This window comes from Protopterus annectens, chromosome 8.part0 (assembly GCF_019279795.1).
Source record: "Protopterus annectens isolate FY-2018-M chromosome 8.part0, PAN1.0, whole genome shotgun sequence".
In the NCBI taxonomy this organism is placed as follows: domain Eukaryota; kingdom Metazoa; phylum Chordata; order Ceratodontiformes; family Protopteridae; genus Protopterus; species Protopterus annectens.
In genome coordinates this window covers 1,119,536,748-1,119,560,364 of record NC_056741.1, presented here as the reverse complement: position 1 = coordinate 1,119,560,364, position 23,617 = coordinate 1,119,536,748, and the positions used below count along the sequence as shown (strand labels likewise).

Here is a 23,617-nt window from a genome sequence, read left to right as displayed (position 1 = left end):
ACCATGGCATGCTAATTACAGCATAAGCAGCTGAACTGTATACTAGTCAACCAATCCAAGATGGAAGAGTTATTTAACTAACTATAAAGCAAGCATGTAGACTTAGTGTTGGTTTTCCGTGTAAATTCCAAAACCTACTGGAATATAAGCCCTGGAAAGGAGTCTACACAGAAAGAATGCTAGGGGCTGCAGTTGCTTTAATTCATGTGTATGTACAACAAGCTGAAGTCTATGCTGCTGCTGTTGCTGCTAACAGGCCACCACCAAGACACAGAAGAGTTTTCAGACTCCGGTTAACTTAACACAGTCTGCATGAAGTGGAAATTGTAGAGCACTACAGGGTAGGTAGAGACACACTACAGGAACTCTGCAACCTCTGTCATTCTCAACTCAGACCCAGGGCAAAAAGAGGGGAACCAATACCTGTGGAGACAAAGGCATGTGTAACACTAAGAATTTAAGCTACAGAAACCTTTCAGAGACCAACAGGAGACATGCTGGGGGTATCACAAGCATCATCATCCAGGATCCTCCATCAATTCCTAAATGCTATGCTCCAACATGACAGTGACCACATATATTTTCCCTGTACTCCTGAGGACAGGGCCACAAATAAGCAGGAGTTCTACCCTGTAGCACACTACCCTGAAGTACTGGGTGCCATAGATTGTACACACGTAGAAATCAAGGCACCACCTGGGGAACAGGGAAGGGTCTACATAAATAGAAACGGCTTCCACTTCATTAACTGCCAAATCATGTGTAATGGTAAGGGAATCATCTTGAATCTGTGTGATGGCAACCCATGCAGTTACTATGACTCACATATCAGGCACACCTCCCAACTGTATCAGATGTTCATTAGGGGTGATATCCCACAAGTTCATTTACTGGGGGATGCAGGTTATGCACTGCAACCATGTCTAATGATGTTGATCAGAAATGTGCGCGCGCGCGCACACACACACACACACACACACACACACACACACCTGCTGAAGAATGTTATAATGAGGCACAAGGTCAAACTAGAAATATCACAGAGCATGTGATTGGGCTGCTGAAGTTGCAGTTCTGGTGCCCAGATCCATCTGGGAGAGCCCTGCAGTACAATCTATGTACATGTACTGAAATCTTCACTGTCTGTGCCATGGTTCACAACATCTTGAGAAAACAACTGCAGCAGGATCAGCAAGGGGGAGGTGCACACATCCCACCACCAACAGCAAGGTCAGCACAGCCGCATACAGGTGAGGAGTCAGAGGAGGAACTAGCAGCTGCTGTGGGTGTAGGCAGACGTAGGCATGCTCAATATGCCTTCATACTGGCTAAGGGGCAACGCATAGCACACCCACTAACCACCTAAGGGCCTAAAACCTTCATCCTACACACATACATATAGTAACATCAGATAGACTCAGCCATGAACTAAAACTGTAGCAACTGCTGTATTTACAAGGTAAGTGCTGAACCTGAAGTGTTAATAGAATTGTGTGATAATACAAATGAATGGCATAGCCTTGCATGTTGTTACTTGGTAATGTAAAGAAGTAAAAGGTGGGTGATTTGTACAGCAATAACTAACATGTGACAGCAAGAGACTTATGTGAATACATGGTCTTCTATCAAGTAATAGGCCTCAGGCATCAAAGATTCACACATTCATACCTCTCAAGCACTGATGGTCACCAAATGTCCTCAGTCTGGCCTCATACTTTTGTATTGGAAAATCATTAAAGAGAGAAGTTAGAAAGTAATTAGACACATTTCATTTTCAGACTTCACAACCATCAGAAGATTCTTAAAAATAATAATGCAAAACACTGTTTTGATTCTATGAACTGTAACTTTCTGAGCATCAGAAACGAAGCTTATGTATCCCTGAATCCAAAAGATAGAAAACAAGGATATGGTACAGTTATCATCACTTGCACAGGGTGCTGGGGTGGGAGTGGGGGGGCAGGAAGCCTAAGCTGACACAAAGGTGAGTGAGTGAGTGAGTGCGTGCGTGCGCGTGCGTGCATGTGTGTGTGTATGTAAGAAACAGAAGCAGGCAGGTATCTGGATAAATATCAAATGACTAGTGAGATAGAATGAGCTTTAAGCTTTACGGCTGAACCATGTAACTGTTGTGTGTGTGTGTCTGTGCGTGTGTATGGGCCCTCCAGGTGAAGGTTGTGTGTGAGTATCTGCAAGAACACAGCCAAGCTCTGTGCTAGCTCAATGTCTTGGTATGTGTGAGCCAGGCATGGTAAAAGGAGGCAGTTTATCGCTGTCATATGTGACCACAAGAAATGGCTCTGTCAAGAGTTGCACTGGCATGTCCACACCCACTGTCAGATGCACTGCAGCTACCTGAACATGATTGGTGTCTGCTGGATGAGCTCCCCTCATGAGGACACCCAGGACCATGACCCCACGGCCTGCCATGTCTGGGTGTGGACACCTCAACCTCTGACGGAGCAGTGGAAGTAGTGCCACTATGGGAACATGATCGAGCACTGCCACATTGGCTAACATCAGATGATGTGGCTGACTTTCGCCCACATGGATCCGTGTATCCCCCTCCCAGCAAATGTTCCATCACAGACACCACCCGTTCTAACATGTCATTCATCAGGATCCATTGAATCAGCAACACTGCAGAGGCAGTCATGCATATCAGCCTGTGCAACATCTACAACCCTAAGCATGTCTTTCGAGGACATATTGGAACATGCCTGCACCTCCATAATGTCCCTACACATACAAGTGGCATGGGAAGACACACATGTATCAGGTGGAGGATGGACAGTAGGCCTCCTCTGAGCACCCCTAACAACCCTCCTGCATGGCACCTCACCCACACTTAGGCTACGGCCAGAGTCAACAAGCACTGAAGCCACAGTAACCACGCTGCCCTGATCAACTGTCTCATCCTCCAACTCTCCAACATCTGAGGGCTCGTTGGCATAGGCCTACTTGGCTGTGTCCCATGGAATTACAGACTATGGCTAAAGATCAACCTCGGTGTCAGATTCAACCTCTGCATGCCAGACTGTGCCTCTGCTTAGCCACCATCATCAGTCTGCTGCACACTTCCACTGTCAATATCACCTGTGATAATATGCAATAAACACAGGAAAAAATGAATACCTACACTACTATAGTCCAATATATGCTAACAAACCTAACCGTGGTGCCACTATTACAGACAGTAAAGCAATACACAAAACAGTCCTGCCACCCACATCACAAACTAAATATTTCTTTGAACTTCTCATCAGTACTGACATAAAATGTTGGCTTACCACATGCAGATGATTGTAGGCTCCTTATGCTGGATTGTCCTGGAAGAAGTTAAGCAAAAGGTAAAGACACCATCATCACAATGAACAGTAATACCAAAGGGTTAAAACTTTTCGGCCTTTATATGTACATTAACTATACTTTAACCAAGAACTTGGATGACGCTTCCACCTCAAGCCCATGTGTAATCAACCAGAATCTGTTGTTAGCTGCATCAGTCTACAACTATCCCCTCAAAAAAGGAATTTCAGGTTAAACAGAGCTTAAGTATTGCTGTCAATATTTTACTATACAGGAAGTATTTAACAACTGAGATAGATAAGCCTACCTGGAAACTCCTCCTGGTTCATACTTGTCCTCCCTGGAACCATAGCAACAATGTCAATGACATGCTGTTGTGCACTCTACAGTGAGCCGTCTAAAAAAACCTGACAGTGGACATGAACTCCTCATTTGGTGTTAGAGGTGGCTCTGTAGCAGGCCCTTCCAGGTAGCCATCTGCTCACAGGCCACTGCAGCTGCTCTCCTCTGGGCCAATGAAAGCATGTCAATAGCCCTATGGCACACCTGATCATATGTCCTGCTCTGGCCACCTGCTGCATTCACAGCAGTGACTATTTGCTGCCAAATCTGTATTCTGCCAGACATATCCCCATGTCCCCTCTCATGCAGAAAGGTACCATGTTGCCTATATGCTTCCACAATTACTTAATTTTCAGGTCACTGAAGGGGGGGGGATTGAGATGCCTGGGAGGGGGCATAGTCCTACATGACATAAATCACAAAAGAAGGATAACGCACACATTTTGCGTACATAAAGTCCTGCTTCATTATAACACATAAAAAGTAGCATTTCCCTATTATCCACTGGAGAAACCTAAAATAGTCAAGATATTCAAATTAAAATAGCCAAAATATTCAAATATAAAAAAAAAGAAATGTGTGGTTGTAACATATTACAACCACACACAAAGCAAGATTTGATCCAAAACAAGAAGAGTAACATTAGCAAATCTCGTTTGTGTCAAAACAGAAATGCAACTTGGCTCCCCCACCTCCAAAACAACAGGCAACTGACAAATTTTGCTAACATACCATCAGTGAAATGCTAAAAGTGCTGCCAGATAAACTGAACCTGAATCATGTGGACAGATTTAACACAGAGCATTCCATTTTAAGATATTGCCAGTCATGTCCACCTATGGCTAGCACTCCTCTATAGGTGTGTATGGTCCACATTGACAATATAGAAAATTTACATTTCATGGAAATAACAGAAGTGTGTAAAGAGAAAAACAGTTGTAACATTAACACTTGTGATAACAGTTATTAAGACTATGCATCCGAGAAAGTAAAATGCTATTAACAGATTTTTCTTGCTGACATTTCAGTATATCCAGTATATAGCTTACCAATAGCAGTTTTCTGTGCAGATAAGTCCCAAAGTATATCTTCTTCAGTGTAATCCACATAAACAAGTCTCTTCACCTTTAAGTTCCCTAGCTACACAGTTCCTTTTTTATAGTGTAGAAGTAGAGCTATGAGCATGGTGAAGATGCAAATAAGGTGTGAACTCATTAGGATTGCTGAAACCTAAATACTTGGCTCTGTGTAGCTGATGTAAACATAGTGCAGGCACTCCCTTAGTGTTTGCTGTCAATGGATTGCAGCTCTGAATCATTACAGGGAGGGAGAAGGAAAACACAACAGTAATTAAGACTTCCCTACCTCCAGTGGGCATGTCAGCCAGGTTAGACTTACAAAGTGTATAAGTAATTGTATCAAGGTCTTAAATGTAAGTAAGCAGTGCACATTTTACAGTTTCTGTTCAGTAACATCCAACTTCCCCTTCATTTCTTGACAGCTGTATATCACTGACATTTAATGTCCTCAAACATTTTAAGGACAATGATACAGAAAGCCTTACAGACTGCATGTCTCAGATTACTGGCCAGACAAGACAAGTTGTTGTTGTTTGTCTTTCGGCTTTTTCCTGGTAAGGGGTCGCCACAGCAGAACTCCGGTCCCCTAATGATTGGCAGTAGATTTTTACGAAACGCCGAGGTGCCAGCTCGACGCCAAACCTTCAACGAAGGCACGCCCATTTACGCATGCATGTCTTCTGAACGCTACCCAACCACGGGGAGGACATGCAGACTCCACACAGAAGGCACTCCCAAGCCACACCGAGAATCGAACGGGAGAACCTCTTGCTGTGAGGTAACAATGCTACCGCCATACCACCGCAGCAGAGAGATGAGACAGAGCTGCATTTATGCAAGCAATAGTCAGATAGAAAGGGCTGTGTGATCACTCAGTGCACTACTTTTGAATTTAATACGTGTACAAACTGTTGTATGTTTTGTTAGCACTGTGGATGATGTTGCAGTTGGTTGTTTGCACAATGATTTGAGTTCTCTACTGCAAAGCTGTTTGTGCGGCAAAGATGGATAGGACACAGTTACTGTGTTTTGAAGGTTCACGGGAGTGAGAGTTCAAATCCAGACCAGTGTATAAATATTTCATGTGTACCAACTTAACTTTTGTATTGCTGTTTATTTAATAGATTTATTTTCTTCCTTTCACATAATTTTCCCTTTTTTAATGTCGGTGTTTTGAGAGGTGTGTGGCTTAATGCAAACAAGAGAAACAGAGAAACACAATGAATGTCGGGTTTGGTTGTGCTTATCTCATTTGCATGACGCTTAGCAGTGCGCAAACCTGGACTACTGGTCCACACAGGAAGCAGACAGAACACCTGCAGACAGGGTGTAGAAAGTGTAAAGGTCAAAAAAGATACACTGTTGCAATTCTTGCTTTCCATCTCACATCATCGATAAATGATGCTCAGTGGCAGTTAGCAAGCTTCCCCAACACTTGCAGCCATCGAACTCCTGCAGACAGGACACAGACAGTCGACAATTTAAAATGGATACATTCTATTAATTCTTTTGGGTACTGTGCAATCACACTAAGTGGTGTTGCACAGTGGTTAATGCATTAATTTAAGAATGAATAGGGAATTATGCAACTTTTATACATCCATTTCTGTGGCAGCAGGTGTAAGTGTAGTACTGTAATACAGATGGCCCTGGCTTCTAATACAAGAAGTGCAACATATTTTTCCTGTTGTGACAGTACAGTTTACCATAATGAACAGTAAAATATACAAGTGTTATTTTAATATTCCTGTGGTAACAGGTGTAACTGTAGGGCTGACATACACATGATCCTGAGTTCTAATATAGGAAATTTCATACATTTTTACTGTTGTTCCATTTCGCATTATATTAAATATCACTTATAACACTATATAATTATAAATTGTGGAGCTGATATGAATTATATGTGTGAGGGATAACACACCCTTACTGTGTTTTGAAGGTTCAGATGTATGACTGAGGGTATACTGTCTACTATGTTTCTGTAAGTATAATTCTGCAATCTGGACTTTGCTGGCCTCCACACTAAGAATGAAAATGAAAATGAATCTATATAAAAAAAACCTTGTCAGGTTGACACACAGGTCACACCTCAATCTGTCATCTGTATATATGAATTATTCAGGACTATGCCTGAGAAGCACTTCTTCTGTAGGAAAGATGATAAATCACAGTGGTGGAAGAAAATGTTTTGTCACTTCTGCATAGGATTGGATCCCACAGTGTAAAAAATAAATTTTAGCAGTGTACATACCCAAACGTGTCAGGTCTACACATTCATGCCCACAGTACATGTCAGCAAAGTTAAATCACCTTCTAGTTACAACAGCAGACACACCTCAAAATAATGTCAAGTGTCAGATTAACCTTCTAATTTCAAAAATAGCTTTCCTGTCTGTTTGGCACTGTTGCTCTATGCTTAACATCATGAAAATGCAGTTGGTATCATTGCTTGGGTTTGCACTCTACCAATAAACACGATAACAGGAATTGGTGGGAAATCATTTTCTATTGCTCTAATTTTGGGATTAGAGCTGTCTGGTGTTAGAGGGGAAGGTGCCCAATTTAGGGCACAAAGGTAGGGGTATTCAGGAATCCAGAATATTTATTGGACTCCTAGGAAAGCACCACAGCCAAAGGTTTCTGCAGGGGAACTATTCTGGCCCCCATTACAAGTCTGAGGCTTTGAGTAGTCTGGCCAAGGCTGTATCCAGTGCAACTGGCATCCCTGGCACTGCAGAATAGTGTAGGGACCACTTCAATGACCTAAAAAGGTGAAACAGTGATACACTCAACCAGTGGTTGGATGGGATTCAAGCTAGTGACATCCCACAGTTGTGTAAGTATGCCAGTAAAGAGAATTTATAATACACAGAAAGCTAACTATAGACAAGGCTGGTATGTATAACGTTCTTATGTTCTTTTTCTTTTCACAGCTATTCCTGAAATTGAGTTGAACAGTCAGGCTCATGCAGATCCTCTGGAGAGACTGAGGTAAGCAAGTGGTATGTATGCAGCAGAACAGAAGTATTATTGTAGCTTTACAAATTAAAGACAAAATATGTTTGTTTTCTATACAGTAGTAGCAAAGTAAGCATGCATATCCCAACAGTAAAAGCAAGTATGCATGCATAAGTCTGTAGCACAAACTAACTTTAGGAGTGAAATGTAAGACTCTAGTCAGAGGCTGTGGGTTCAAATGCCACAAGTAATTATACAATATTGCAATTCTTTAACAATATTACATAAATTAAATATATATAAGTGGCATAAATGCCCTGCTGTTAACTATAACCTGTACAACTTGACCAAGCATATGTGCAATATATGCACACTGCAAGGATTACTTTGAGCATATATGTGCATTATATGCACACTGCAAGGATTACTTTGAGCAATCTGTAAATATAGTTTGTAGTTGTTATAGCATATACGTGAATGTAATCCTTCAGATAAAATAGTTGTTTAATTGTGATAATGCATTGCAGGTCACATATGAAGGTACTAATTTTATCTCTTTTTTTTTCTCTCACCCCAACCCTTCTCTCTCTCTCTTTTTTTTTTCTATTATGTGTCATCAAAATGTCTCTATGTCCTCTATCTAACAAATCACTACATGCTTCACAGCAAAGCAAGGTAGGCTAGCCCCACTGGGTCAGCCTGCCCCCACTCTACTAGCTCCGGCACTAATGCCTAGCACATCTAGGACTCAACCTAGAAGTTCTTTCTCTGCTGCTCCTGCACTACCCATGCCCTTAGGTAACACTACCCTAGCAGCTGGTGCTGTGTTACCCAATGGGAAGTACTGACGGATGTGGGTATTTCATCACCCACCAGGAGATGCCAGGGTTGGTGCATAGGGTTGTGCACAGCACCCTTGGTGTACACCTACGCCAGATGGACAGGCTGCGCTCCCTCGCAGTGCATAGGATGAGAAGACATCAAGTACTCCAGCAGCTAGCAGAGAAAGGGACCAGGGATGACAGTCCCGGGGGTGAGGACTAGATTCTCACTGTCCCCATGTTTGATGGGCATGAGCTTGCATTGTCCTCTCTCTCACCCCAACCATGACTTCCCCCAAACTTTTGTCTTTCTCATCATCCCTGTTTCTTGTCTTGTTTGTCCTGTTTGTTTGCATTTGCTTCCTCACCTACCCAACTTACCTGACCCAGAAACACTAATGTCCCTTAACCAGCACTCCTCTCTTACCGAAGTAAAAAAAGAAAAAAGAAAAGAAAAAAAGTGCATCTATCCCACAAAAAAGTGTCCCATACATAAGTTCTCCATTCTGCACACTTCTATGCGACACACTTGATTTGGTCCAACTGGCTATACAACGTGATTGCATTGTTGTCACCCACCTTTATGGGGGTTACAGTACAAATTCAGCTAATGTTCTGTACATATATTTTCATTTTACACTGTTGAAGAAATGAATAGCTATGGCTCTTTCCTACCTCCCTTCTGCACATTCCTATACAGCTTTCCCTTTGTTCTTCCCCCTGCCCATTTCACCACTTTCCTATCTTCCCCATTTTAACACCTATAATCTGGTCAAAAAAATAAAATCATACACAACACACACAAGTACCAAACAATGGAGCCCTTCACTTTTTAGTTTTTATATTTGTGTGGAGATTTGCATTGCCCACCAATGCCAAGAGATGGTGAACAGCTCTTCTGTGGTGCTGTTACCTGCACACAGTGCCACTTAAACACTCTGTGCGAAGGTAACACACAATAACACACAGTGAAGGTAGTATCAAGAATTATTTCACTGCATTATCATTACTTATATAAAAGTATTACATACACCTGGATTCAAACCCTATATCATCTGTCTCAAAAAGAAATGTGTCAATGCATTTATATCTGCTGCCACAAAGTCAGCTAAGTAGTAGGTGTATTTTGTACACTCAGTACTACATCTCATAATTTTAGCAGACAGGCTCACGTTTGCGCACTGCTTAACTATGTGCAAACAGGGAAAAGAAGTAGAAATGTACATCTTGCATGCGCAAACACTTTGCCAACTATCTCACAAACCCATTGCTCAATGGTGCACTATGCAAAGTGAACAACAGCATGCATTATTTTTGTTTACTGTCCATTTAGCATTCATGACATGAAACTACATGTGGAAACAGAAAAAAATGAAGGTCCTATCTAAGAAAATGTCACATATTTACAATGCAGCCATCTGTTACCTCCTCTCATGCACTGCAAACCTGGTCTCTCAGTACTTGTTCACAAATATATCAACTATACTACATAAATTAATAACAAATGCTGTGTTATATACCATGCAGATCTTTAGAAAGACAATACAAATTCAGATTTTCCAATACTTGTAGTAATGTGGACACCTGTTTGCATATACTTTGTAAAGCTGTCTCAAAGTATACCTGCCCTTTGGAACAAAACCATCAAATATTACACACTGCATACTCATCAATCTGGTAATATGCATAACTTGAAATTTCTTGACAGGTGAACATGCCTACATATCCATTTCATGCAGGCTTCCCAACATCTTCACTCCAACATCCAGTGCTGATGTCATCCATCATAAGTTGTCCTGCAGCCTTGTAAGAGTCCGACTTGTGCTGTGGCACGTGTGTAAAGTATAGCTCTCTAGTCCATATATTAGGCTAGGGATTCTATTCTCATTGCAGTCAACTGGGGCTTGTCTGTGTTTGTGTGGTTGCTTGACATTACACAGAGCATTTTACACCAGCATGGGGGACAATGTTATTAAAATTTTCTCCTCACCAGACACTGCTGATGTCACCACCTATAATCTGTCTGACACTCTCCAATTCAGACTTCAGCTGTGGTGCTTGCCTTAAATACAAAGTTCTCTAGTCGGTGTACTTAGGTAGGGGGTTTGCTCTCACTGCAGTTAACAGGGGTGCAGTGTGTGTGTGTGTGTGTGTGTGTGTGTGTGTGTGTGAGTGAGTGAGTGAGTGAGTGAGTGAGTGAGTGAGTGAATGAGTGAGTGAATGAGTGAGTGAATGAGAGTGTGTGCAGTTGCTTGACATTACAGACAACAGCAAGGTCAGAGACTGTCCTGGAGGCCAGGAATGAGCCACCTTATCCTATATAATACAGATTACAGTGACATGGCTTTCAGTCTATCTACATACATCACAGCATGATTTGCAGGCCCTGTATTTTCTTGGTGAGAAACCCCTGTGGTTTCTCTGGCTGCTGCAGGTGTCTGGTGAGGTACATGCAAAAGGGAGCATTATACTCTATTAGCGTTTTGATAAGGTTCAAGTACAGTGCTGTTGTATCACCCTCAGATCTGGATACAATGGCCTGACTTGTGAGCTGCCTGATGTAGTCTTTCCATACCACTGTGGACACTTGCTGGTCAAAGTTCAGATTGCTGTGTGTTCCCAGGTCATGCACCACTGGATAGCAGCATACGGGAGGGCTGCCAATGTTGTAATTAGCAAAGAATTCTACTTTGCAGAAGGCTAAAATAATAACATATTTTTGTGTTTATTTGTACTCCATGTGTCTTTGGCACCAATCATTTGTCTGTGTTAGCCCCTCCTGTAGTATATTATCATCAGTGGTGGCCTAAATGATTGCACCCAATAATCAGCAAACCTGGTAAGTGAAAGGCTGTATACGTTAGCCTGGACTGTCAAGAAATAAATTCCAAACACTAAAGGGTGAAGCGCAGATCCCTGAGGCACATCAAGAGTGACAGCTCTACTGGTAGAGGTTGATTCACCAACTTTCACATGTTGTATTCTGTCAGTGAGCCAACTGGTTAACCATCTAATGATGTAAGGGTTAATCCCCAGCTGGGAGAGTTTCTCAATGATACCAGAGTGTGAGATTGTGTCCAAACCTTAGGCCAGATCAAGATAGGCAGTATACACCATCTTACCTTCATCCAGGCTTATCACACAGAATCAATGGACTATGACAACATCACAGATCACATTTAGTGTGACTCAGCACATACAGCTGCATGAAACAGTTGGATACACACTTTAATATACTCTCCACACGGACTATGTTCCATCTGAGTTGGGGGGACAACACTTGATGTATGCATGTATAGACACATCCTGACTCGCCTCATCTGTGAGCTAGACCAACATGTCATCACTGACCTTTTCTAAATGGACACCATTAATATCCTGGCTGTGTGCAACAGACGTGTGCGTTGTTAATGCTACATCCATTTCTGTTACATCTGATAGATGTCATTGAAGGCATGCATGATGACAACACTATCACCCTGTGGAACTTGACCAGGCCAAGGCATGTGACACAAATTCACAATGAGGTACTCACTCAACACTATCAGATGTGGTCATAAACACCTATATTACCAAGTAGGTAGACCACTGGATCAATATGTGGCATCTAAATATGTTGAAATGTGTGAAGTAACCTACATCTCAGGTCCGGTGATCAGGTCTGTACATGAGGGCTGTCTGCTAGGCCCATTCCTGTCCATTAAAGTCAGACATCACAAATGACATACACATCCTTAGTCCACACAACTGTCTGGAGGACTACACGTTGTGGGCAATCACTGACTCCAACTATGACCTTAATATCAACACACACCAATGATTGCTGCCACAGCCATGACAACACATGAGATGAAACAAAAACATGAGGGAATTTGTTACGTTATGAAAAGAGGATAATGTAAACATTACACCTCTATGAGCAGACTAAGTGGTATGTGACCTGTGTCCTGGGGTAGATGGTGTGTGGAACATCCACCAGCATGTGGCCACAATGATCACTACTTCCTTGTATGCAACACAACTACTGAGTATATGCAGGACATCCACATCAAAGGCCATAATACCTCCATATTTCAAGCCTTCATCACACCAATAACAGAGTACAATGCACCCTTCTACATGTACCTCCCTACACATCTTCCAGTGATGTGTAACTGAAGTGTACCACCTTTGTCATAGAGAGCTGTCACATATCTTACTGGCTGTACCTAGATATTCTTTTTGTTGCATAAACATTACTGTTTGGTGGTGCAGAACACCCATCAAGGGGTTACACCAGATGCATGTGTGTTACCTACTCCGGTGATGTACACAGTACATACGTAGTGTGACAACACCGATAGCACAGGTTACATTTGTGACAGTGTGGATTGTGCCATATATATCTGCCATGCATACCAGTCAACTAGCCTTGGGCGGTACAGTGGAGTAGCAGTTCATGTTATTGTCTCACAGCATGAGGTTCTACAGTTCGATTCTCAGCTGGGGTGCCTTCTGTGCGGAGTCTGCGTGTCCTTCCTGCATTTGCGTGGGTTTCTTTCCGGTGCTCCGGTTTCCTCCCCCATTCCAAAGACATGCATCAGGAGCACTTCTCCCCGGGCCTCTGCTGAAAATAGGCTCTGTCCTAGTCAGACTTTCCTGGTCAACAAATGTTAAATAAATAAAAAATAAATAAATATGCATCTGCCATGCACACCAGTCAACTAACTTGTAGTGATCATAATGTCACATACAGGTATAGCAGTGTCCCTTATAACACCTCCTGTAGATGTTATAGTGTCAAGATAGTGTGCTTGATTACCCTCATTGATTGCTGACATGTCATAAAATTTGTACAAGTGTGTTTGTGCAGAGCTTTCTATGAACACTCAGAATCACATATGTTGCGTCAAAGACATGGGATTATTGGTGGTATTCTTTTGATATTGTACTCTTACAGATCATATATACAACTTTTGTACAGAATGCCTGGAATGGGATTGCACAATACTCTACACTGTATACATTGTCTTGTACTCTGTTTGGAATATATACATTACTATATGATAAACCCTGATAATTAATGTGGCATTGCGTGTAATCCAGCTAACCTACTTTGCTCTACTGTAAACAAGTTTACTATCAGTGTTGCTTTACAGTTTCCTGGCTGGCAACACTGTTGCCAACCACGAAACCAAGCTTATTTACAATTAAATGTGGTGCACAGCATGAATATATAATTACCGCTGCTACTCACTGTGCAGACGAGTAAACTCCATGTAGGCTTTTGCAGGAAGCCTACACGGAGTTTACTGAACCCTGTTGTTTATCTTGTTCTCGTACATATGTCCATTATTCAAAAGAAACTGGTTCAGCCCTTGAAGCATTTATAGACCTTGAAATATGTGTCCAAGTTCTTTACTGCTTCATACAAATTCTGATAAAGATCCAACATTTTAGTAAGCTCCATCGCAGGAAACCTTAGTAATACCTATACAGTGTATGCTCTGTACATCTCAGAAACCATGACAGAACTCAATGCAATTAAGTGATACAACAGACTATAAATTACTGAGCCATCTAGACTTTGGCGCTAACTTTTTAAATCAAGTATTGCACCTGAACTGAAAATTAAGAAATACAACCCGTACCCCACAGTTGTCTTATAGCACTTCAAAACAGAACTCAGTGTAATTAAATGACATTATAAGCTCTTAGTTACTATGATACCTAGAATTCTACATCACCTTTTCAGTGAGTCATCTACTAGAGCCTGAACAGAACATCCCCTTGATTATCTTTCAGCTCACTGGCTGGTCTTAACAGTACACGGCCTTCATGTTTTCTGACCTTAATGCTTTCCTTCTAGGCAAGCTCTTCCTAAGATAGTATATCATGGGAAAATATAAAGCAAGTCAGTATATGCGCATTAACACAGCTCACCCCAATGACACCAGTCTTCTAAAACTGACTGATCTTACAGTACTTGGTTGTGTGCATCTGTTAAAGACAGCCCCCCCCCAACAACTTCTAAGTGCCGTTAAGCACGCTAGTCCATGAGAGCAGGAGGTGGCAGTAACCAGTACTTGGCGGTGATGTAGAGGATCCACACCACAGATCTTCTCCTATCTTCTGAAGAACATTAATCATTTCCTACATTTCTAATGAACACACAGAACACCAGAAGGATAGGGACATGCAGGGATACCAGTGGGTACTTAAACACATTCAGACTTAATGATACTAAAGGATCTGCATAGTCAGTATCTAAACTCCACAATGTGTCATCCCATTACTAGCCCATTCGCAAACACCTCATCAAAAAGGAGAGCTATCAAAGGTGTGCCATCAAATTCTTCCCCTACCTGATCTTAAAGGTCCACAGGCCACTCCTACACAAATGCTAAAGAAGGGAAAAAACATTAATCCAATAGATAATGGTGTATAGTACACTTCTGCTAAAACTGAAGACTGACAGTGCAACACATTTTCTGTCTGTATGTCAAAATAAGACAATAAGTGCTGCTAAATCAAATACCATGATGTCTCAAATCCACTGAACTACAAGAACAGATCAAGATCACCTCTAAACATATATTCTCACAGTACAATACAGAAAAAATGTTGTGACTCATCTCCACACAGTAAGAGAGAGAGAAATGTTATTCACCATATAATGAAAATCAACAGGAAATCATAAAATTCAGGTACACTTGTCACCTCATCCAAAAATCAAATTGATGACAAACCAAAGAAAGGTGAAATACAGTCTTACTCATATGCTCCCTTAACATTTCAAATAAAAAATAAATAAAAAATGCAAGTCCTTACCCTGGCAACAAAAACAAGGGAGGATGTGGAGGGGGTGCAGCTACTGCATCAGTGATTATTCAAACACCTACTGTTATGGTTAATTAACTTACACAACTGTACTATTTTCATCATTTGATCAATGCTGCAGTATCCTTAGCTATATGAGTAGGCTACAATGGCTTACAATGTTTGGGAAGATGAAGGATGAGGATCCATGAGCCCCTGGAAAATGGCCATACAAAGCATGTCCTAAGACCTGGCAAAGGAATCCAGCTTGTAGTGCTTTGTAAAGGTATTACAGAGAACCAAGCTGCCGATTCTAGAATACTTCTAGAATCCAAATCTTTCCAAAAAGCCAGATATGAAGTCAAGGCCCTGGTAAAATGAGTCATGACCACTGTCTGGAACTGCCTTGTTGTGATGCATGACAACCATTTGGAAATAGTCTCCTGTTACACAGGTTGTTCTTTCTTTTTTACCTCCACAAGAAACAAACTGATCAGAGATTTAGTTCTGTTAAATAGGGCTGGCCTTAGATAAACTGGGGGTCTATATTACATCACCGAACGCTTAAAAAATCGAACAATGATTAATTGACCCAATGTAAGTGAAAGCTTACAATTTCTGTCAGATATGCAATTTTTTTCCTAGGGAAAAAAAATCGCTCTTCCAACAAAAAATAAAATAAAATAAAACACTTTAAACATTACATTAAGTGGGGAGGCTGCACCCCACCTTACTTAAATATACCAACTCCAAGACCGTACTACAGTGACGAAAACGGCAAAATAACGAAGCAGTCAAGTGAATTCTTTCCCAGGGAAAGAATTTGCTTAAGAGCCGCTTCGATATTTTGCAGTTTCAGGCTTTTGAGTTCGACCAAGACGCATTCGAAAGAATGCGTCTTCGGTCTTCTAATAGGGAACCTGAACTGCTGCTCTAAGAGAAGGGGCTTCACAGTACGACCTCCCTGCCCAATGGCCATTGTCCACCCCCCGCATACATCACCCAGTATCCCCCATTCCAATCCTGGCCTACCTTCAACATCCAGATTACTTTTTTTTTCCTTTTTCATACAGTTTCTTACTCTTCATTTTTCTTCCCACATTTATTCATTCATTCAACATATTTTAAGGTAAGACTGCACTCCAGAAACTGAGAAAGAAACAACTGCATTAAACCAGTAGTCTGGTCATAGAGGGTTTAGATATTTTCTGAGGTGCATTTTACATTTTTTAAGCAACATTTTCATCCAATGACAGTGTGAACAAAATCGTGATTAAGGAAGAAATTCAACTTTTTTTCCTGCCTCCCTTCATTACACCCTAAATGATTAAGACTACATTGTAATAAAGTTGTTAAATTGAGGGTCTAGCACACAGAAGCTATGGGGATGGTATGAGGTGCATTTTAGAGTTTTTTTCCCCAAACTTTTGATCCAATCATGGCAACTGGAAATTGCACCTACCCTCCTTATCCCACCTCAAAAAAGGTAGTCACTTTTTGTGGATATCCTCTCTAGTATTAACTTCAGATGAAAGCTAAGGAACAAAGGGCCATAATTCTATACTTCAAATAGCTGTTTCATTTGTACATACAGCACTACTACCTGCAAAAGACAGCCATCTTTTTTGTACCCCTCTGTCAGACTTGGACAAAAGTAAAAAAAAAAAACAAATAGAACATATTTGCTGTCAGACATATATACAGAAAATGCTTCTTTACCCTCCTGCAAAAGATAGCCGCCTGTATAAGCATCTAATGTTTGACTGTGAGGAAACTGGAAAAAAAGATAATTACAGCAATGCTTTCAACTTCTTACTTTTGGACAGTACACTGATCCTATACAAGGATAGTGACCCTCTGTGCACCCCTCTGAAGTTTGTGAGGAAAGTTAAAGAAATAATTGTCCTCACCCCAACACAAGACAACAAAATCTCAGGTTTAGGAGGAAAGTTAAAGAAATAATGGCATCATCTTGGGGCCCCCACAAGCTATAGCAATATTCTGTGTACATCTCTGAGAAAGTCTGTTTTTTTGTTCCTACTAAGCCAATCTCAGTGTGTGCAGGCCACCAGCCCCCCACAGCTCAGAAAGTTTTCTGGTTCTGTGATGCATTTTATCCCTTATTTATTTTTAATGGATGTCTGTTTAAACTGAGGAAATGACAAAAGGGTCAGTTACTTTCCTCCAAACAGCTCCCCACCACACAGTTATAGCCACTTCTACATGGAAGTCTGATGTTTCTGATAAGAGAGGGGCCATGTACTGTTTTTCACCTTTGGTCCATACAAACAGCTGCCACACATTAAAATATTCAAAGTCTTCAAAGAAATCACTAGTTCTGCAAAGCCAGAGCAAGCAAACATCAGAAGACATCTAGTCCTTTTCCTCCACACACAACCCTAGCAATTACAAGTAGCTACCTCTCACAAGTGCACTCTAGTCTTACAAAGCCAGACAGTGACTGCTTAAACTGGGCAAATGACAAAAAGAGCCCATTACTTTCATCCAGCCAACCACAATCCCCATCTAGCAGTTATAGGAACAACCTCTGATAGCCATGTAACAGTACTTCACCTAAACTGCTCCATGCAAACAAGTTTTACAAACTGTTCCAAACAAATCACTAAAACATTGGGTTAATCACTGCAAGCATTAAATTATTATTACCCTATCACTTCTGTCTTCACATAGTACCATTCCCCATAGCTGCTCAGAATTCTGTAGAATGTCCCCGATTTTCTCACATATTCTGGACCTGCAACTTGGACCTTCATCTTGAACATTACAGTCATTTAGTGAAGACAGACACTGGAAATGTATATTTATTTTCTACAAATATGATGCAAAACCTCACTGCCAACTGGGCATCAGTGCTTTACACCTATATTTAAACATTGTGTGATGACCGTGCCCTGGCCCAGCAATCAAGGAGCCTCAATCCTCACCACTAACACCAGGGAGGTCATCTCCTAGAGGAGGAAAGGATAACTAATACACACAGTAAAGTACAACTTCCCTTAAGTGCACACAGACATCACAGTCAGTCTGGGGCTGGCTGCTCCCTTGCTTACCAATAAGACTCCCCACTGACACAGCTATAGGGTCCAGGTCTCAGCCTAACTGAGCAAGCTAGGACCTCCAGTACCCTCTCTGTCCAACCAGCACTTTGTGTCCCTGCCCAAGTAGCTGACACAACACGCACACACTTTGAGATAAGTATTTATGCAACTTCACAGACACAGATTCTCCAGCTGTGCCCCTTTACCCAGACTATACGGTAGTAATTACTGCCACCACCCAGTTAATAATATCAGCTACTAAAAGGCCCTTAAAAATGTGTCCAATTATTACTGTGCAATATTAATATTCAATGGTAATGTGACTATACAGTCTAAGGCTTACTGGAAGGGCTTAGACAGTAAACTCTATAAATATATGACGTACTTTAAAGCATACTTCATCTCTACACAAAGCAGCCACAGGTAGAAGGTTTTAAAAAATATTTAATAATAAATAATTAAAACACAAGACAAAACTACTACACCACAGAGATATCTAAGAGTTCACAGATCACACAGAAACTTAAAATAATATCGTAGGAAAGATCTGATTACACAGAAAAATACTTAATCTAACTTTCTAAGCTTTAGCTAATCTTAGAGAAGAAACACTGCTACAATTCTACTTATATGCATAAAGAGGATAGGCAGTGCTGGTAAGTTAGATGTCCAGATCAAAATGCTCTAGGTCTCTTGTGAGAAATAGAATTTAAACATTACTAACAAACATGTCTCTAAGGCCCTCCCAAAATTACATCATTTTTGACATTTAGGTTTTCCCAGTATTCATACTGCATCATCTTAACACCTGGGTCTGAGTTCTCAGGCCACAAACTGCATTATTTAGCAATCTAACACCGCCTCAGAAACTTACAATGATACAAGACATTTCACATGTATATGCCAACAGAAACTAAAGCAATAAAAGCACCTTCCACATCTAAATTCTAGTCATAAACTTTAGCCTTAAAACAATGGGCATGAAATTATCCAGCCGCCCTCAGGCCAAATTCTAACATGAAAGGATACAACATGCTTCACTGTGCCAGTAGAGTGCAATGTTGTCACATATTTTGCAGTTCCACATTTCACAGTGTTTTCTTACATTTAAAAACTCAAGCCTGTATTTTACATTTATTTATACAGTTGATAGAATTAGATATCAAATTCTGTTTGACAAGGCTGGCAGCCTTCGCCCATCTCTCCCCAATCGTCACACCTTGCAACATTCATAATGCAAAACTTGATTTGAATGGTCAAGTCAAATGAACACCTTCACCTCGGGCACCTGTCACAAAGTGGACATATTTTGTTTTAACATGGGTGCCATGTTATTTATTTTTTGAGCAAGGAAACACAGTGCTTCAATGTTCTAAAAACTAAATAAATAAATATAAAAAAAAGCACCCTTAGAAGCACAGTGCACCAGGCATATGCCTAGCTGGCCTATGTAGTTCTGCTGTCTAGATAATAACCAAGTTGTCTGTGGGCATCCAAGTTATGGAGTGTTCCTTTGTCCCTCACTTTTAGGTTATTAAAAAAAGACAAGGATAGAACTTGGATCAAGGTAAACTCTGGTAACAGTTAAGCAAAAATAATGGAATCTGGAATGACGGGATGCTGATGTTGGGACCATACTGATCTTCGGTATTACTGATTTTTTTCACATGTGGAGTCACGCTAGAGGGATCTTGAGAATCACAGATGCCATGAGACCCAATATCCTGAGAAATTCCCTTGCTGACACAGTTGTCTGGGTGGAAACACTCACTAACAGATCTAAAATACAGGTCTACTTTTTCCTGTGGAAGAAAAAGCTCTTTGAATTAAGGTATCTAGGAGACACCTCAGGAAAATAATCCTGTGAGGAGGAGTTAAACAAGACATTTGGATGCACTCAATGACCCCCAGTTGGTGCAGGAGAACTGGTCCTGCTAAGCAAGAGAGAGATTCTTGACACTTTGTAAAAAGACTCAGCAAAAATAAGCAAATCATCTAAATAACGAACAAATGACACTACCTGGCAGTCTGCAGTAGGCTATTATGGGAGCTAGACTCTTGGTAAATATCTTTGTAGTAGTAGAGAACACAAATGGTAATATGGAGAACTGAAAGTGTGATCCCGGCACAGAAAACCTTAGGAAACATCTGAAATCTGGTACTATAGCAAGGAAACATCTGAAATCTGGTACTATAGCAACACGATAAGCACCATTCAAATCTAAGGTCACTGAAATACTTAATTGGGGAATGAGAGGTGGCACGTTGTTAAACTTGGACACTAACAATCTGATTTAAAAAAGAAAGATCCAGCATTAGTCTCCAAGAAACTTCTTTCTTTGGCAGCAGAAACATTATTGAATAAAAACATTCTCCTATCTGAGGAAGAGGGAACACTTCTATTACCCCCTCAGTCAGAAGATGCTGAATGTTAGAAAGGAAGAGAGAAGTTTGACATTGCAGATAAGGTGGAATCCCCTGAAAAGTACAGCAAGATTCCGACTGCTATATGAATCCATGATGATTCACTTTTAGAACTCATTTGTCTGAAACTGTTGCCAAAGAAATAAAGAAAGAAAATGAGGTTAAGATTCCTAGAAAGGATAAAGACGTGCTGGGGCTGAGATTCTAGAGACAATCATGCATTGGGCAAAATGGAGGAAAACTAAAAACCCTATAGACCAACAAAAATTTAGACAACTAAGAAATGAAACTAAGAAAGCTATATTATCTGACAAAAAAACTACTACCTGCAATCCCAGCAAGCTAGTCAAAACAAGCCGCAGAAATTTTGGTCTAGTATCAACCAACTACTCCATCCAGGGCAATCCACTACTCCAAACCCTCAAAACACTGAAGACAAAACACCAATGAATATAGCTAATGCTTTTAATACCTTTTTTACTGATGCTATACAAACACTAGCTAGTCAACTATCACCTAATAACTTCACTCTACCTTCCAATGAATCAACCTCACCCCCTACTTTTCACTTTCAACCCGTCCCAACATCCTATATTCTAACCCTTCTACAGAAACTGAAACCATGCTCCCCCTCAGCAGACCAACTACCTGCTGAATTCCTACAACAATTCGCCAAAGCTATTGCCTATCCCATTTCTATCCTGATCAATAGAACTATTACTGAAAGTTATATCCCCAGTTTATGGAAAATTTCCCATATTATCCCCCTCCACAAAGGAGGTCAATCCACTGAACTCTCCAATTACCGCCCCATTGCCCTCCTCTCACCTCTGGCAAAAATCATGGAAAAATACATTCACAGACAATTACTTGACCATCTAACACAAAATAACTTACTAGCCAACTGTCAGCATGGATTTAGACCTTCACATAGCACTACTACTACCCTTCTTTCCATCACAGATTGTATCAACAAAAACCGCAATCTAAATAAACTCTCTTCAGCCCTATTTATTGACCTGTCTAAAGCTTTTGACATGGTAAATCACCAAATTCTCATCATAATACTGAAATCCATGTCACTTGATACATCCTCCATAAAATGGTTCGAGTCCTACCTTGATAAAAGACAACAGGCCATGCTTTGGCACAAGTCTCTCTCTACTCACCTGCCCGTCAACCTGGGTGTCCCTCAAGGGTTCATCCTTGGACCTCTACTTTTTTCCATATTCATCAATGGCCTTCACCCTGCCATCCCCCAAGCTACATGCATACAATATGCAGATGACTCTACACTGATATGCTCAGCCCCCTCCTCTCCGGAACTTCTCTATCTTACCCAACAAGTATTTAACACAATTGAGCAATGGTTCACACATAGATGCCTTCTCCTAAACCCCAAAAAGACTAAACTCCTCCTTTTCTCTCCCACTAAGAAGTCCTCCCCAATGGATTTCTCAGTTAACTCTACCAATAAAACTATTATATCCCCTGAAACAACCACCAAACTATTAGGTGTCACCATTGACAATAATCTGAACTTTCACATCCATATTAACAACACTATAAAAACTGTCAACAAAAAGCTAGGCTCTCTCTATAGGATAAAATCCTTTCTCCTACCTTCAGCTCGAACCACAATAGCACACACTCATCTAATATCTTCTCTTCTTTATGCCTCACCTATTTTTACTAACCTATCTAAAAATAATCTTAGCAAATTGGAAATGTCCTACAATAACACTGCAAGATTTGCAACAGGCAACCCATTTAGAACCCATCACTGCCTTAATTTAAAGCAGCTAGGATGGCTCGAACTTCAAAATCTAATTAAATTCCATCAACTAACTATAGTCCACAACACTCTTTACAAACCTTCCAAAACGCCTATTCTTTCCACACTAATCACTCCCTATAAAAACCTGGAATCCTTAAGGTCTTCTCAGAAACTTCTAGTACATACTACTAAAACAAACAACAAGGCTGGTGACTCCCTTTTTTCTAATATAGTTGGAAAAGCCTGGAATCTCCTCCCAAATGAACTCTCCGCACTTCCCTCACTATCCTGTTTCAAAAACAAATTGAAAGTGTTCCTCAAAACTCACTGGTTATGCCCATGCTCCAAACCTGACTAGTCTATATGCGTCTCTAAATACTTTTCTCTTCCTACCCCGTCTACTCACTTACAGGAACTCCTCCTTATTAAACTATTTTACTAAACTATCTCTAGCATACCTTGATTGTATTAGCATTCCCTTGTTATGCCTGTAGTCTGCACTGTAAATATTACTGTGATAACCTGTAATAGGTACTGTTAATAGGTTTTATTTGTCTCATGTTTCATTAGTTGTTAGTGTGTTAATTTCACTGTCCTACCTAGGAGCTTATCTCCCCGGGCCTCTACTGAAAATGGACATGTATCCAGTTAGACTAGCCCAGTCAACAAATGTAAAATAAAATAATAATAATAAATAAAATAATCATTCAGCCTTGTTAGACTGTCCTTTATTCTGAGGGGTTCCCCTTTTATTTGAACTCCATGCCACTGATTTTTAAAAATCTCCTTACCAGCAGCTTGCTGTGCCTGCATACCTTGAAATGTGTAAAAGGTTGTAGAGATAGCATTAAACCCCTTGACAAACAACTTGAAGGAAGGCTGGAAAAATATGTGAAGCTCCCTAAATCAGCTTGCCTCTCTCATCACACTTTAAGGACCACTGCTGCAGAAGGCCTACAGACTAACTCTCACTCTAAAGCAGAAAACAAATTTTCAGCTTTAACATCCTCAGGAAAGTTTTCAAAATACAAACAAGCAGACATTCTC

General features: G+C 40.8%; 1 protein-coding gene across 1 annotated transcript in view; it reads right to left on the bottom strand.

Moving 5' to 3' along the window:
• The window catches only part of ATP8B2 (ATPase phospholipid transporting 8B2), a gene marked incomplete in the record, with an annotated part of 2,601,455 nt that overhangs the window by 227,224 nt on the left and 2,350,614 nt on the right, over positions 1 to 23,617 (bottom strand).